This window comes from Paramormyrops kingsleyae, chromosome 16 (assembly GCF_048594095.1).
Source record: "Paramormyrops kingsleyae isolate MSU_618 chromosome 16, PKINGS_0.4, whole genome shotgun sequence".
In the NCBI taxonomy this organism is placed as follows: domain Eukaryota; kingdom Metazoa; phylum Chordata; class Actinopteri; order Osteoglossiformes; family Mormyridae; genus Paramormyrops; species Paramormyrops kingsleyae.
In genome coordinates this window covers 22,234,727-22,250,462 of record NC_132812.1, presented here as the reverse complement: position 1 = coordinate 22,250,462, position 15,736 = coordinate 22,234,727, and the positions used below count along the sequence as shown (strand labels likewise).

At 41.8% G+C, this 15,736-nt stretch overlaps 1 long non-coding RNA gene across 2 annotated transcripts; it reads left to right on the top strand.

The window, feature by feature from the left end:
• The first annotated feature begins 6,611 nt into the window (after nucleotides 1-6,611).
• Nucleotides 6,612-7,803, top strand: LOC111858300 (uncharacterized). Of its 2 annotated transcripts, none has more exons than XR_002841554.2 (3): nucleotides 6,612-6,724; nucleotides 6,982-7,102; nucleotides 7,452-7,803. It is a non-coding gene; the product is annotated as an uncharacterized lncRNA (long non-coding RNA). The 2 variants fall into 2 exon arrangements; XR_002841555.2 differs by having other exon boundaries at nucleotides 6,627-6,715.
• Nucleotides 7,804-15,736: the final 7,933 nt, after the last annotated feature.

The window sequence follows — 15,736 nt, the reverse complement described above, 5'->3', positions numbered from 1 at the left end:
AAACTAATGGAGTACAGAAGTAGTAGTGGTTTAATGGGAATGACTTATTGCATAATGCACATATCAGCTCAGATTTATTTATGACATTGTTCCTGTCCAGAGCCCTGTGATTTGGGCAGGTTTACGTTTAACTCCTTGGTGAACAGACCTTCTACAGGAAGGTGTTTGAGAAAACAATGGTTGCCGTACTCCAGCTCCCTGTGGGTAGGTGGTAATGCTATTTTTACACACACATCCAACTTTGCAAGAGCGTGAAGAAGATATTAAGCTTGTAGATAATCACACACATAATATACTGACTGACAATAATATATGTTTTGTGAGATAATTATGTTTTCTCTCTCTCTCTAAGATAAAATGGTGTTTCGAAACCACTTTAACAAGAAAATAAGATTAAGTTTAAGATTTCAAAGACCTTTATCTCTATCTTAAGTTACAAAGTAAATCCCGCCAAAACCAGGGAGGATCATTAGGACCTTGTCACCATCACTGCTCTAAGAGACAGAACCATCACATTTCATTGAAAAAAAGAGATCTTTCTCAGGGATGCCACTTTCCATTTTTTTTCCGCACATGTCAGCACGGTGGATGGATGGACACTGAGGATCAATACGAACACTCGCCTGAAATAATTATAGCAGACTTCCAGCTATGATACTGTAAGTGGATTGAGAAGTGTGTTAACAGGTTATCCGCCCACATGCTACAGAACAATGCGGCTTGAGGGAACATGCTCTCTGGGATTTTATTAGCATGTTACCATTTCCTTCTGTCTTCATGAAGCCCAAAGGTCCTGTTAATCTGTTAGACAGTATTTGTTTTTATTAATTTGTTCAGTGGGTTTTAGGTAAAATGTGTGGTGGATAAGGAAGTGGGTTGTGGTTTTCTGCGGGTCATTGTAAGTCAGGAAAGTGCCATGTGTGGGCATAACGGGGGGTTGGCATGGTTAGTGTAAGGTCCAACTTTATGTCTGGAATTAGGGACACTCTTAGGGTAAGGGCTCTGGAATTGGTTAGCATTTATTAGGTCAGGTCTAAGTTTAGGCTTTGTATTAGGATTCAATGCATGTCAATGCATTGGCATCCAAACCAATGTCCAGTTGGTGAATGTGCACATGATTGAAGTATTCAGTAAGGCCGTTTCTAGAAACATTAATTCTTTAAATGCAGGTTCGTAGAGGTAGCGCCAGACGTGGGCACGAGGTGGATATTTGCTTGTATGGGGTTTGTACAGAGGCAGTCCGCTAGGCTCAAATGATACGAGATAAGAGGCCCCTGGGAGACAGCAATGTTTCTTTCTGCATCAACAATTTTCCAACCTCGGTGAGACTTGCAGACCACTGGATGTCAATGCTAGTTTATCTTCGGTTGTGCTCTCCCACACTGATTATGCACCTTATGAAAGGAAGAAGGTCAGCGCTGTCTCTCATCAGGCTCATACGCTAAATTAGATGGGGGATCATCTTCACTGGAGAATGTGTCAGGATCTGCTTCTCCAGGACCTTCTGCGGGTGGATTAAGAAGACAACATACTGTTTTTTTCCCCAACAACCAAGAGCTGCATGTCTTCTTCCTTATATTGATGCCATAGCTCACTGGCAGCTCGGTTCGTGGCTGGCAGGTCCTGCCTCTGGGGTGAGAGCCGACTGCGGTACATCGCTGGTAAGGCAGGTTAAGGAATCCACTGGCAGAATCTCTAACCAACGTGGGTCTTAGAAAACTGAATCAATTTACAGCAAAAAATTAATGTGATATAGTGTAGACATAAAATGGATATTGAAAGGCAGCTCAAATACAAAATAAAGGTCTTTATCCCCTTTTATACTAAATAAGATCCTCTCCAATAAGGTACAGTGTATATGTCTTCTGAGTGAATTTGCATATAAAGGGTGATGTCCAGATGGTGATGACAGTGCCTGATGATGGATTCCCACAGTGGAGAGTGTGAACCCAATTGACCATCATCCCCTCCAAATGCTAGTTCAATCCCTTCTTTATCACTTTAATGGTGTCAGTTAAAACTCCCATTTTCTCATTAACTTCCCTAATAATCATAATCCACTCAAAATCTCTATATTCTGAGAACATTTGGGCTTCCTTAGTGGTGTTCCTTATGGTAGGAATGCAGGAAACCAGCCACAGGGCAATATTTATGTGCAGTTTGTCTGTCCTGGTAATATTCTTAGCAGAAATGCATTGATTCAATTCAGCACCAGCATATCGCACTGGTCCTCAGTAATATTGTATCACACAGAGGCACGGTATGAGTAATGAAAGATATTATAAATTTAATACATTTGTGCAAGGTGCTGTTGAAAACCCAAAGGATTGTTAAAGTAAAAAAAAGATCATACATTCACAAAACTGGCTTTATTAATGGTGAACCTGAATGCCACTCCTGGGAGCCTTGGCCAATAGGATAAAGAGTTATATTTGTTGATGGTGGACTGGGAGACTGAGGTAACAGTCTCACTGTGGCTATTTACCCTCTCAAAACACCATACTAACCGAAACCCATTCTGAATTATTGTTCTTGACGTTGTTCGTGTTTCCTCTGTTTGTTTCACATGTGCTGTTAATGTCTTACATTAATTCAGCGAATGGGAAAAGTTTTTTGCATAGTTAAGCTTCTAGTGCTGCAGTGGCATGACAAACTGCTATTTCACATCTTTGCTGGATCAGCACAAGCAGCACATACACAAAATGTGTTGTCTGTTTATTTTCAGGGTGGGGGGGCTGAGCACTGTATCCCACACCAAATCTATTACTTTACTGTGCTCATCAGGGTTAGTCGGATCAAAAAACCTGGACCGTGGTTAACTCTGATCTATATTTATAGTAGAATAATCAATGACACAATGAACAGGAAAATAGATTTCATTACATTTTAATTATTGTTACTCCTGTCTAGCCTGAGTGAACAAAAAAACGGTGAAGGATCACAGGCTCGCCTGCGTGTGGCATTAAAAATAATTTGCTCTAGGTTTTAATAAAACTAATTTCAGATTGCGACAAGCGTGAGAAGCGTGGACGTGCTCGTAGGAAGAAACAAACAGGGTATGAATATACAGTCTTAATTAGGGCAATTTGTCTGAGGAAATGCAGGGCCGTGACATATAATTGTCTCATAACCGGAGTTTAATTCATTAAATTATCTCTGTTTGAGCAGCCATGGGTGACGTGTATACCACAATCTGATTAAAGACCGCACACAACGCAGGATAAGGTCACACCTGTAATTAGCGCAGCAAAAACATAGGTGGGTGAAGTTCCAAGAGTTAATACTTCACTTTGAGGGCTGCAAATCTTTATTGTCGCATTGTTGTCACAGCACCGACCCCAAATAGAGGCTGCTGGTCGGTCTCTCTACAACAGCAGCCATTATAGGGTAATTAGCCAAAGTAATTTATTCAGATGAACAAAATAGTGCAGAAAACAACATACAACAATAACAATACATTCTGCTTTTCCTTCTATTACCCATGATACTGTATATCAGAGGCCCTCGGACAAATAACAGATATTGTTTTGCAATAAGTCACTCACGATTATGATCTGATACTTTGTTTCCACAATACATAGAGCTGTGTCTACAGGGCTGGGCTAAATACATGCGATTCATTACTGAATTTAGATGTTTCTTTGTGTATATGACAGTTCATCAGACACATGGCAAATGCTAAATTTAATATTCCACGGAGCCAATTCCTTAGCCGTCCTAAAAAAACTTTTTTAGCATTCAAATAAGTTTATTTTGGAAGGTCCTTGAACTGCATGATAGATATGCAACTGGCCCAAATTAAATGGAATTAATACTAAATAATATGAATGATGAATTATGTCCATCGGTGTATAAAATCTAGTCTTGATCAATGGCATTTTGGTGACCTGAGATGAATGAATGCATTTATTTCACTACATTCACGTTGTATTTTAGGTCACATATGAACACTGGGCTTGATTTAACCCAAAGGAAAAGTGATTTGAAATGAACCTGTTTTATGAACCAACAAAGGTTGACCATTGTTAACCTGTCTACCTTTAGTCAATCAAATATCAAGTGACACAAATACATATGACAACATCACTTAAACATCAGTACATCTGCTTTAGCATTCTTCGAAGTTCTTCAAAATACGCAGAAACTATTTAAGTAACACAGTGCACATACGTTGTCAGAAAAAACTGCCAATTTATACCTTTGAGGGTACAATTAATTGGCACTGGGGGCTGTACACTCAAGGGTCTGCCAATTGTACCCTAGCTGTAGGTTAATGTACTTGTAGTTTAATTTAAGGTACAGAAATGGACTCCGGGGAACATTTTTGTACCATTAGGGGTAAACTAAAGTTGTTTGTGTCTTGGGGAACAAAACTGCACTAGAACTGTACCCTTTTATCTTAAAGTGTAGCAGTTTTTCCATTCTTAGTGAGTCCTCAGCATCCTCAATCCTTTGCTTACATTGTGACTGGGTTTGTGAGTATAGTTTTCTTCAGGTCCCATACATTGATGTGGGAGTAGGGAAGTATCGATCACCATCCTCTGTTCTCATTTAATTGGTGAACGTGTGTGGGAGTGTGTGTGTGTGTGTGTGTGATAAAAAAAAAAACATAAAAAAAAAAAAAAAAAGGTTCACAAACTTAATCTGACTTGATTGTCAGGGAAAAGCAGCTGGAGCAGCACTCCACGTTATTTTCGGTTTTTTGAGGACTGCAGGTTCTGACTTCCTTGTGAAGGTGCTTCCAGGGTTAGGCGCCCACTTTCACAGAAATGTTATTTACATCCACTTCTTAGAATCGGTAAGGAGGGAGAAAGAACGACATGAAACACGGATCCAGGTGGCGGAGGCATGAAATTGATCTGGAAAAAGTCTAAATAAAAAAATGTTGCTTGTTTTCCTCCCAGCAACACCGTGACCCAAATTCAGGCCTCATCTGATGGCTGACATTGCACCCAGATGGATTATTATTATTATTTTTTACATAGTTTCATGTCAAAACAAGACCATCAAAGTATGCCACAGTTATCCCCTTGAATAAATCAAATTAATTAAATTTGCAGTTTATTTGATCTTTGGGCTACTGTCCCTTAAATACTCTTGCATTTTTCGGAATTGAGTGGTCAATTAGTATTTATAAAAGTCTGACAAATGTTTAGGCTATTAGTATGCAATTATACTAAATATACTAAATCCAACAGCAATTACACTCTCTCTGTGTCTGTGCCCGACAATGGACTCATATCCCATCCAGAGTGTTCCCCTGAGTTATGCCCAATGCTCCTTGGCAGTGGTGGTGGAAGCCAACATAGTGCCCCCCAGGAAAGCTCCATCCCCCCCGCCCAGAAGAGGCTGTTGCCCATCTTGCCCTTGCCAGGATCTGTTGCTGCTCCCTGCTATAGACTCCAGGATCCTATCCTGGCTAAGCAGTATGGATGGATGGAAGGGCAATAATCCAGCAGCCTTAAATGTTAGCGAGGTAAGGCTTGCAGGAGCAGACCAGTGACTCAGACACCTGAATTACACATTCTAGCTTTGTGCTTCAGGGAGTCGCCTACTAGGGTTATTCATTACAGAGACAAGAGTGCTTTTCAATATGTTTTTCTAGCGGCAAGGCCAAACAAATGCAAATCTACCACCATTGCAGAGGAGTCTCTCTCTCTCTCTCTCTCTCACACACACACAGGCACAGCACTTTCTGTGGGGGAACAGGTAGTGATCACATGACAGGCAGGCCAGTAAGGCCCCGAACCCACCTGACAGCTTCCAGCAGTATGCACACAAGCTGCCGTCTTGTGTCAGCCGTGTGTCTCTGCCTGTCTGCTGCTGTTATATTCAACCTTTTCTGGCATTTCTGCTCCAGCCTGAGGAATACTAGTGACTGTGTTGGGGGAGGGGTAGCGGAGGCTACTGGTGCCCATACACACGTCACCTTAGTATGTGAATCAAAAACAGTCGGCTGTTACCACGATTACCGAAGACGGAATACAGCACATCAGACCGACGCACAATTCACTCACAGCCACCCACACGTGGAATGATAGCATTATGTTTTAACCGCAGGTTATAATCATTCACCGGCAAGGTCTATTCAAACTGACATGCGCTAACAAAAGGGCGACTGTAAACTCGAAGTCCACTCTCAGCACTTACCGACAACAGGCTGGAAATAGAGATCAAGAGATCTTTAACATTGCCTATTAACGACAAGCATATTAACAACAAAAAAACAAAGTTGAAGAGAGGGGATAAACACAGAAATAAAACTAAATAAATAATTTACAATCACTTTTCAGCTTATTCCGATTTGAAAATGCACTTGCCAATATATGTGAATATAAAATAACAGTATGCACTGGTCCATTCTGAGTTTAGCATCCATGAATAACGTGACCTTTATGTGATTCAGCTGTAAGATGAGGAGCTCAGGTGTGATTTTTTTCCCCCCTCTTCGTTTCCCAAATGGGCTGGTTGATACTGCAAACGGGCATGAGAACGTGTTCTGACGTCAACGTTTCACCGCACGCGAGCGCAGCTGTAGGTAAGGAAAAGTTGGACCGTTCGGCAACGCTCGACTATTTTCGGCTCTGCTCGAGTCGTATACTCGCCTGTCAGTCTTCCGTACTCCCCACGTGAATTATGTGGCGGATGTTCACAGAACCGTGCACGCGCCTTGCAGATGGAGATAGGACGGAGAACATATCAGAACTTCTTTCTGGTCCTTGGAGTTTAGTAATACAAAGTTACTTTGCGGACATGCTGGATCGATTAAAGTAGCGAACTGCCAGAAACTAATTTAAAACCATTGCTTTTTATAGCTGATACAACTGTTTGTATTCATGCCCGATTCACTCGTTCTAAACTCTTTCTAAAAGTTTGCTGCTACTTTTAAAAATAACTCTCAAGTAGAGAATTAAACTTTGGGGGTGGGAGGATTGTGTAGTAATCATGTAAAACGCCTTTAAAATCAACGCATTCTCGCAGCAGGTTGATGAAGTTAACAGCTACTGATGATCAGGATGCTCGCGACAGGAGTCGACTCGGCCTCAGCTCTAGTACATCCTTAGCGCACTTGCGACACCTTTTCAAAGTCAAATAAAAGAAGGTTAGTTATATATATATTAAGGTTAGTTTTAGTTTTATCCTATGGCTCTATTACATAATAATTTCAGCCTGATTAGCCAGGCTAGTCAACTTCAAATGTTATACGCTCTCTTGCTGTGTTGACGTTTAACACTACAATTTGTCGGTATCAGCACTTTAGAAGGGCTTGAGTGCTATCTGTCTGTCTTGGTTATTCGAGTTGCCTAGTTTTGAACATATCGGCCACAGAAATGTCGGGTGTGTTGGCATTCTTTCTGTGCTGATTAAAGCGCCAGAAAATACATTTGAAAAATCCAACAGCAGTGTGCCCTACCAAAAATCATGACCCACTTATTTAATATAATCCACAGATTCTGCAGTGAGCAGTGTAATGTACTGTACGAACAGTTTTTTTCTACCGAACTCCACACACCAGTCGTATCACTGCGCAGAAGACAGGAGCACGAGCTGCCCGCGATATCTTCTCGCGGGGGGGATCACGCGTTATAGCAGGACTGAACGTCTGGCTGCAGTGTAACATTAGCTTTTTCTTCTTTTTTCTTGTTGATTTTTTTTCTTGAAATGGTTCAAGTACTTATATATCTGTATATACCAATGCATGGCAGATGCTGTTTGTGCAAAGTTGGTGCAATCTTGAGATTTTTTATTGATTGATTTATTTTGGAGAGCCCAATCACAAAAATTGATGTAGAGAAGCCAATTGTTTAGTGCTTATTTTATATTTTACATTTTATATTTGAAGAGCCTTTGTACTGCATTAATTGCCAGTGAAATTAAAAAACTCACAGATGCCTTTTTCATTCTTTTTGAAAACCAAGGGAAGGTAAAATACATTGTGATCTACAGTACAGTAAACTACAGTTTTATTGGGGGGGGGGGGGGGGTGGACAATTCAGAAAAACTATTTTTAAATACTATTCTAAATACTTTTATTTTTTTAATCCATTAATGCAGATATTTTCTCTGAGCAATTCAAGTACCTCATTTTAAGCAACCTCTGTATCACCTGAACATTATCTTTGCTACTGTACAGCCTGCTACACTCTTCTCACAAAGCTTTATGTGGTAAGATTGAGAAGGAATGACCTTGTCTTCTGCCCTGGGAAGGGGTGGTTTTCTCAGCTGTAAAATAACACTGAAGTAACTGATCTGCAGCAGGAGACAGGGGACGGCATCCGATGGGGCATCAGGTGAAAATACATGATGGAAGGCTGTCCTCAGGAGTTCCAGGGACTCGAGTCATGTGGTTGGGTAGATAACCCTCATTTCCCATGGGGGGGTTATAACCTATTAATCGAGCCTAACACAGATAGCAGGGGAGTACGGGCCTTAAAACCAAACAGGGAACCACTGAGATGTGACATCTGATTTTATACTCCACCCCTGCTCCGTAGGCAGTATCCTGATCTCTCCTGGGAGGGGGGGGGGGGGCAAGTGCATGTCTTTTTACCTCACGCATCTCGAATCCCACCTCCATTCGCACCTCAAATCATGCATCCCAGAATTCCCATGTGTGCCAAAAGGTGCCTCTGTGACGGAGAAGAGACGGAGGCTTAGGTCGGCGTGTAAAACACTTACTTAGACATTTACATGGGAACTGCATTTGTAATGAAATGCTGCAGTTCACAGTCCCAGAGGTGGAGCTGCTGTTACCCTATTAGAAATGTATGTAAACATACTTTATATTTCTTTGGGAAGCATCCATCTATGCTTAATGACATCGCCCCTTTGGCTATGTGCAGATGTAAATTTCTCTAAATTAGAGATAAGGATGCATATGTATATGGATAATAAAATATCCCTGTAAAATGAAGCTATATTCTGATTTATTCACTGTTCTCCAAATGCATGAATGAAAGTGACTCTTTCAGTAAGTGTGAATTGCCTCTTCCCCAGTATAAAGACAAAAAAATAAGCCCTTGGGTCTCAAGCCTGATTCTGTCAGGAGCAAACACACGTCCATTTGCCTCGCACTGAGGAAAGGTCCCCAGATTCCTGACAACATTGACAGGCTCAGTGTACACAAAGTCTGCCATGGTTCTGATGGGCCTCCTATCTGTCGGCCAGGCTGTCGTAACTGACCTCTCTTTGGGGACATCCTGCATTTCACGGTCCAGCTCGCTGCTGGAGGCTAATGCTAACCTGACTTCGTGCTGGGGGTTGACATGTGTGATGCTAAATTTTCACCTCATATGTATAAATTTAGTTACAGGCTTACATTCTATTTATCAAAACATAATTATTGCTATTAAAAGTGATTACGATGTAGTCTGTGGTTAAATAGGTTTAAAGCTGGTCATTTCTTTGCCCCAGAAGTGAGGTTATGAAATTTACAAATTTCTAGAAAATATTTTAAATAAATTTCTTCACAAAATGCAGCTTTAAAGAGCCTCAGTGACCACTGTCTTCTCAAAATGTCTCATGTCTATTATCCTACTACTAGTAGGAACGTCAGCCACGAAAATGAGCTTATTAGTTAGATTGATAATTAGCTATTAATAAATGGAAGGAAATGGTGTGTGAGTGTGCCCTGTGGTTGGTACCCGTCCTGGGTAGTTCCCTGCCTTGTGATGGGTTGGTACCCATCCTGGGTAGTTCCCTGCCTTGGGCCCTGTGGTTGGTACCCATCCTGGGTTGTTCCCTGCCTTGTGCCCTGTGGTTGGTACCCGTCCTGGGTTGTTCCCTGCCTTGTGCCCTGTGGTTGGTACCCATCCTGGGTTGTTCCCTGCCTTGGGCCCTGTGGTTGGTACCCGTCCTGGGTTGTTCCCTGCCTTGGGCCCTGTGGTTGGTACCCGTCCTGGGTTGTTCCCTGCCTTGGGCCCTGTGGTTGGTACCCGTCCTGGGTAGTTCCCTGCCTTGTGCCCTGTGGTTGGTACCCATCCTGGGTAGTTCCCTGCCTTGTGCCCTGTGGTTGGTACCCGTCCTGGGTAGTTCCCTGCCTTGGGCCCTGTGGTTGGTACCCGTCCTGGGTTGTTCCCTGCCTTGTGCCCTGTGGTTGGTACCCGTCCTGGGTAGTTCCCTGCCTTGGGCCCTGTGGTTGGTACCCGTCCTGGGTTGTTCCCTGCCTTGTGCCCTGTGGTTGGTACCCGTCCTGGGTAGTTCCCTGCCTTGGGCCCTGTGGTTGGTACCCGTCCTGGGTTGTTCCCTGCCTTGTGCCCTGTGGTTGGTACCCGTCCTGGGTTGTTCCCTGCCTTGGGCCCTGTGGTTGGTACCCGTCCTGGGTTGTTCCCTGCCTTGGGCCCTGTGGTTGGTACCCGTCCTGGGTAGTTCCCTGCCTTGGCCCTGTAGCCTCCATGATAGGCTCCAGACCCCTCACAGACCTGAACAGTATAAGTGCATAAGATGGATGGATAGGTAAATGGAAGGAAATCATTGAAATGGATTCTGGACATTGTGAATTAAAGAAGTATTAAATATTAATCTGCTGCTGGGGATGCTATGTGGTTCAGCAGGTTAGGATGGTGTCCTGATCATAAGGTTGCTGGTTCAATTCCCAGTATGGGCAGAGTGGTTTCACCACTGGGTTCCTGAGCAGGGCCCTTACCCTTGTCTTGCTCCAGGGATTGGCTGACCTTGTGTTCTCAGTTGTGTATCACTTCGCATTAGAGATACACCAATCGCAATTTTCTTGGCTGATTCCGATTACTGATTTTTGTCGATTCTGATTTTCTTTAAGAAATTGTGATTGACGGCATATACAAACAAAAATCAGTTTTGTTCAATGCAAAGTTCTATTTTCATAATAAAACAAAATTGTTGAACTTTGCAAATTGCAATTTCCCCCAAACTGCACTAAGTTACAGGGTCTCCTCTTACTGAAGCAAAGTGCGCTGTAAGAGGTACAAATAACAATTAACTGAAAATGAGCTGCTGTACACCCAACTTTACCAGACAAGAACAGGTGCATCAGATTTAAATAACAAAACAAATGTCAGCTTCCAGTATGTTTAAATTCACCAAATAACACAACACTGACCCTTTTCTCTTTTTTCTTTACTTAAAAAAGTCCATAGGTTACAAACCTCCAAATAAAACTGAAGTGTACTATACTCTTCCAAATAATAATAGGTGCAGGGTAATATAATTAATACCAACATCGCATGTTATGCACATACAATTCTTACATTACTAGTAAGCTAGATTTTGGATAAAATATTAAAAATTTTTACATTATATTTTGCTAAATATAATGTAATACCCCAAAAACTAATTACAAATCATATAAGCCACGATTGCTATGCATGAATTTCCCGAATGTTGTAATTGCATACATTTAAGTCTCACTAGCACACGTTTGTAGACATCTTTTGAAACTTCACCAGTTTTTGAGTTACATACCTCATACACTAAACATGTTGAACTTGCTGCAAATTCAGAGCAAAGTGCACCCATTGGTCCATTTCAGTAGATAGTCTTTAGGTGTGTGATGTCATAGTGATGTTCGAGTAAATGAGTTTGTACCTACAGAAAACTGTCAGACTGAACAAGGGAGGATGGTGTAGCACCCTACTCCAGACTGTGTTCAGGTCTGTAGCTCCGTTCGTCTGCTATCTCAAAAATAGGGCCTTGATGAATGAGAATTGTCAAGAAATCAAGTACCAGCTGCAATCACTGTGTGATCTCCCAGCCTCGGTCACGGTCTCTAACAAATAAAATGAAAAATATTAAAATGCGATCGCTTGGCTTGTGAGATAGGTATATGTAATGCATAAACGTACATGCACAAGCGTACATGGACAAAAGCGACGTGGAGCCCACTGAGATGCAGAACGTGTCCCAGATGTCACACCTCTGACTTAAATTAGTGCTCCGTACGCTCATTAGTGTGGGACTCTGTACGTGGTAGGCTGTCGATTGATAACCCCCCCCCCCCCTTTGTTCTGCACTGTGCTTTACTTGAATTGCATATGAAAAGAAAGGGGGGGCACAACCACAGACTCCACCAAAATGATTTGTTGGTCTTAAAAGCAGCTCTGGGGGACAAGCAATGAGAGAAGTTAGAATTACTAGGTGCTTGTGAGCAGATGAGATGAGTGCGGTCGGGCCTGGCACAGATCAAAAAGACGCATTACATGCGCTGCTAGACATTCACCTATCACTCGCCTGCACCTGTTGCAGTAAAGTACAGAGATCTTTTAGACCTGGAGTCCGACGCAAAGCCCACCTTTCAAAGGCGAAATATGATGATGATAAACGCATTTTGTTTACTTATTGCAGAAATTTTCCGAAGGGGCAGCGAGTGGCATGATTTGTTCCTTTATCATCATCAGACATTTACAGTGCAGAAAAAAAACACTAAAAATGATGAAACTGAGGGGGTGGAAACCACTTCAGGCCATTTTCAACACATCTGGCGATTTTGATTCCCCAAGTGGAGTTTTCTAAGGGAATCTGTTGGTTGGTGATGTTGATGCTTCTTTTTTCTCCACTACAGTATATTTCTGTCTTTTACTGCTACTTTCAGCAGCAGTTGAGGGCTCCAATGTAAAGGAAGGAAACAACAAAGTCGAACTTTCTCTGTCCTGCAGGCCTTAGTTACCTAAACTTTTGATGTATGTTGACCATGTCAATGGCATACATATGGTAACCTGACTGATGCTTTTGCTGAAGGGGGTTTACAGTTTTAGCCATTTGTGGAGCAGTTATTTTTTTTAACAGAGTAATTCAGGTTAAGTACCTTCATCAAGGGTACTATAGGAAAGCCTCTTCCTGGGACTCGAAGCTCCAACTTCCAGTGACAGGTCTATGGCCTTATGTAGTGCATCACGTCTAAGAGTTGCAATTAATCCTTCAGTCACAATTTTGCCATAAATCTTGTGTTTTTCATTTTTGGAGATGAATTACAGAAATTACATCACCTGCACTCTGTTTGTCTCTTGAAGGTGATTTAGAACTAATATTGTGCTTCAAGAAAAATCTCCAGGATGAAAACTTAATGGGCATAATTTCTGCTCCTTGGGAATTAAACAGATGGCGTTGCGATTTCACCTCAGTTTTTACGGACATTTAAAATACAACCAATTAAAGATATTGATCAATGTCAATAGGGATTATTAAGTCATATGATACCGTCAGACTCTATTGGATAGAATTTGTTAATGAACAAAAATTTTATATTGCTCTTAATAACTATATAAATGTATTTGCACAAATTCACCTGAAGAAAAAGCCCTAACTGAGAATCTGTAGCAAACAGAGCAAAAGAAAAGTACTTTTCTGAATTCAACTATATAAGTTTGGGGTTGAAATTTAACTGGGAATAGTTCTTATAGTGCTTCTTTTCTTTTTGTGGTAATTAGTAATTAATAATGCATTTTAAGTACTTCATGACGAAGGTTTTTCCTCTTGTTACCTAGCAACGGCAAGCTGCCACAGAATCAAATTATGTTCTCAATATGATGGGGGTTCTCTCGATTGTGTGCCTCATTCCGTACAGAACAATAAAAGGCTTTTCACATGCAAATATCAGAGTGGTTCAGTACAACATCCTTGCTAACAATCACGGTACAGAATTATATTCATGTAATAACACACTAAGTGATGCATTTCAAATGAAATTGGCCTGAATGCAACTTTGACTAAGGTAACACATTTTTTGTATGTTAAAATTGCATGTCATGTAAAGGTCCAATCCATGTTGTCAAAATTTCAGCCAAACTTGGACTTTTTGTCTTGTTATACACGGGTGTCATTTCCGCCACAAAACTATCTCACCTGTATATTTCTGCACTGGAAGACTTGTGTCCTTTTGATATGATCCTTTGGCACAGAGGTGGCCAGTCGTATCCAGAAAGGCCCACTGGTGATGTGGGTTTTCACTGCAACTCCCTAATTAGATAACTAATGATAGGACTGATTGGCTGAAGAGCCCTCACACCTGGGTTTGAACAGCTGACCTAAAGGTTGTCCCACAAACCTGCATACACACCGGCCCTTTGCGGATAAGATTGGCTGTAGCATAATGAACTTTTGGGGAATGCTGTCTTTAAGTAACATGAGGTATTGTTTGTACTCCAACACATAACCGAAACCATAAAAGGCAGATAATTTCAACCACCATTAGGTCCCCATCCCCCCAAGATGGTCTCTCTCAAATCTAAAATGAGATGGTCTACAGGACCTGCTAGTTGTATTCCCTCAAAATGTCATATGTCAGTTATCTGTGCTTTGAGCAACACTATGCTTAATGACCCCGAAAGCTCACCCGTGATGTTTAATGTTAAAATACAACAGTCAAAAACCTTGTAATAATTACACTGAATGGTTAAATCACATACCAGTCTGTAATACGCTGTTAAAACGTAAACACAGAGAGCATAATCTTATATTCGGTGTAAAAGAGCACTGCACTTCCTGCATGGGTTTTATGAAATATGGGGAAATCCCCTTCTGCTGCTGAACCTGGACATTAATTCTCTAAAAGTGGGACAAGTCAAAAACTTGCTTTAATCCTCTCAATGTGCACCAATGTCCCAGTTGAACTATTCGTGATGAGACTGAGTCCATTTAACCTTTGGATTTACATTCCTGCCATACATTTTTAATGATGCCTACAGTAAAAAATAAGCAGCATGAGGAGCAGGAAAACCCTCAGAAGCTTCTTCAGCACTAAACGACAGAAGATAGTGTCTCACGGGAATGTGCTACAGCCGGCTCAAGTTGGGTATGTGTAAACAGGTCATAAGAGGTCTTCTGCATTTGATATTGATGCAAATAAGAGGGTGAGAATAACTGGTAAGATAGCAGCTTGATGTTTTATTTCTACCACAAGGGTTTCCTTCTGCAGTTCGAAGGCTGCCATCCGGGGAGGCAGAATGAACTCCAGTTTTCGGCTTCCTGGAGTCACCAGATCACCATCCAAATGTTGCTTAAACCCTGATGGTTCTTAATGAATAGAAGGAGGAATTAAAAACCACAACTGGAGCTGGATCCACTGTGCTGCCTGGTGAAAACGCAAGACATGGTAGGACAGCCTGATGGTAGCAGGTCAAAGGTCACAGCTTCTCTTAGAGTAAGATCACAAACGCAGCATCAAGCCAGAGAAACGTCTTTTCATGACCACACTTGTATTATATATTAAACATACAGTAGTTTAGTGACTTAAGAAATACACAATAAACAGTTTTGCCTCTTGTCTGGTCAGTGACAGCGTTTTTAATTGCCTCATTCCCACTCATGGATATCTCTCCTTTCCCCCTGTTTAATTTTGGTTCCTAGCAGCAAGCAGACTCTCCAGTATGGTCACTGGTGCAGCGCATTTTGACATCGCCAAGTCTCCACAGACTCCAATTCTTGCATTAATGCATCGTGTTGCTTCACTGGCAAGAGCAGAGCAGGGAATCGCGCAAATCTGCTGACTGCTGGAGTCTATCCAGGATACAACGGTCTCTGCTTCTAAGGGGAGTCAAATGGATCTTAAACGGACCAGCTGGTTCTCAGCGTTGAGGTGCACGGGAGCGACAGATTTGCACCCAGAGAAAAAGTCCAAGCTTTTTATTCGTATGTTGCTGACGGAAGCGTACAAACCACTGCTATGTGGAATAGAGCGTCACAGGCTCAAGATAACTCTGAGAGCCGCAAAATTCCCACCTGTTGCTGCTGTGGACCCATCCGAACATTCCCGATAGGACTTTTT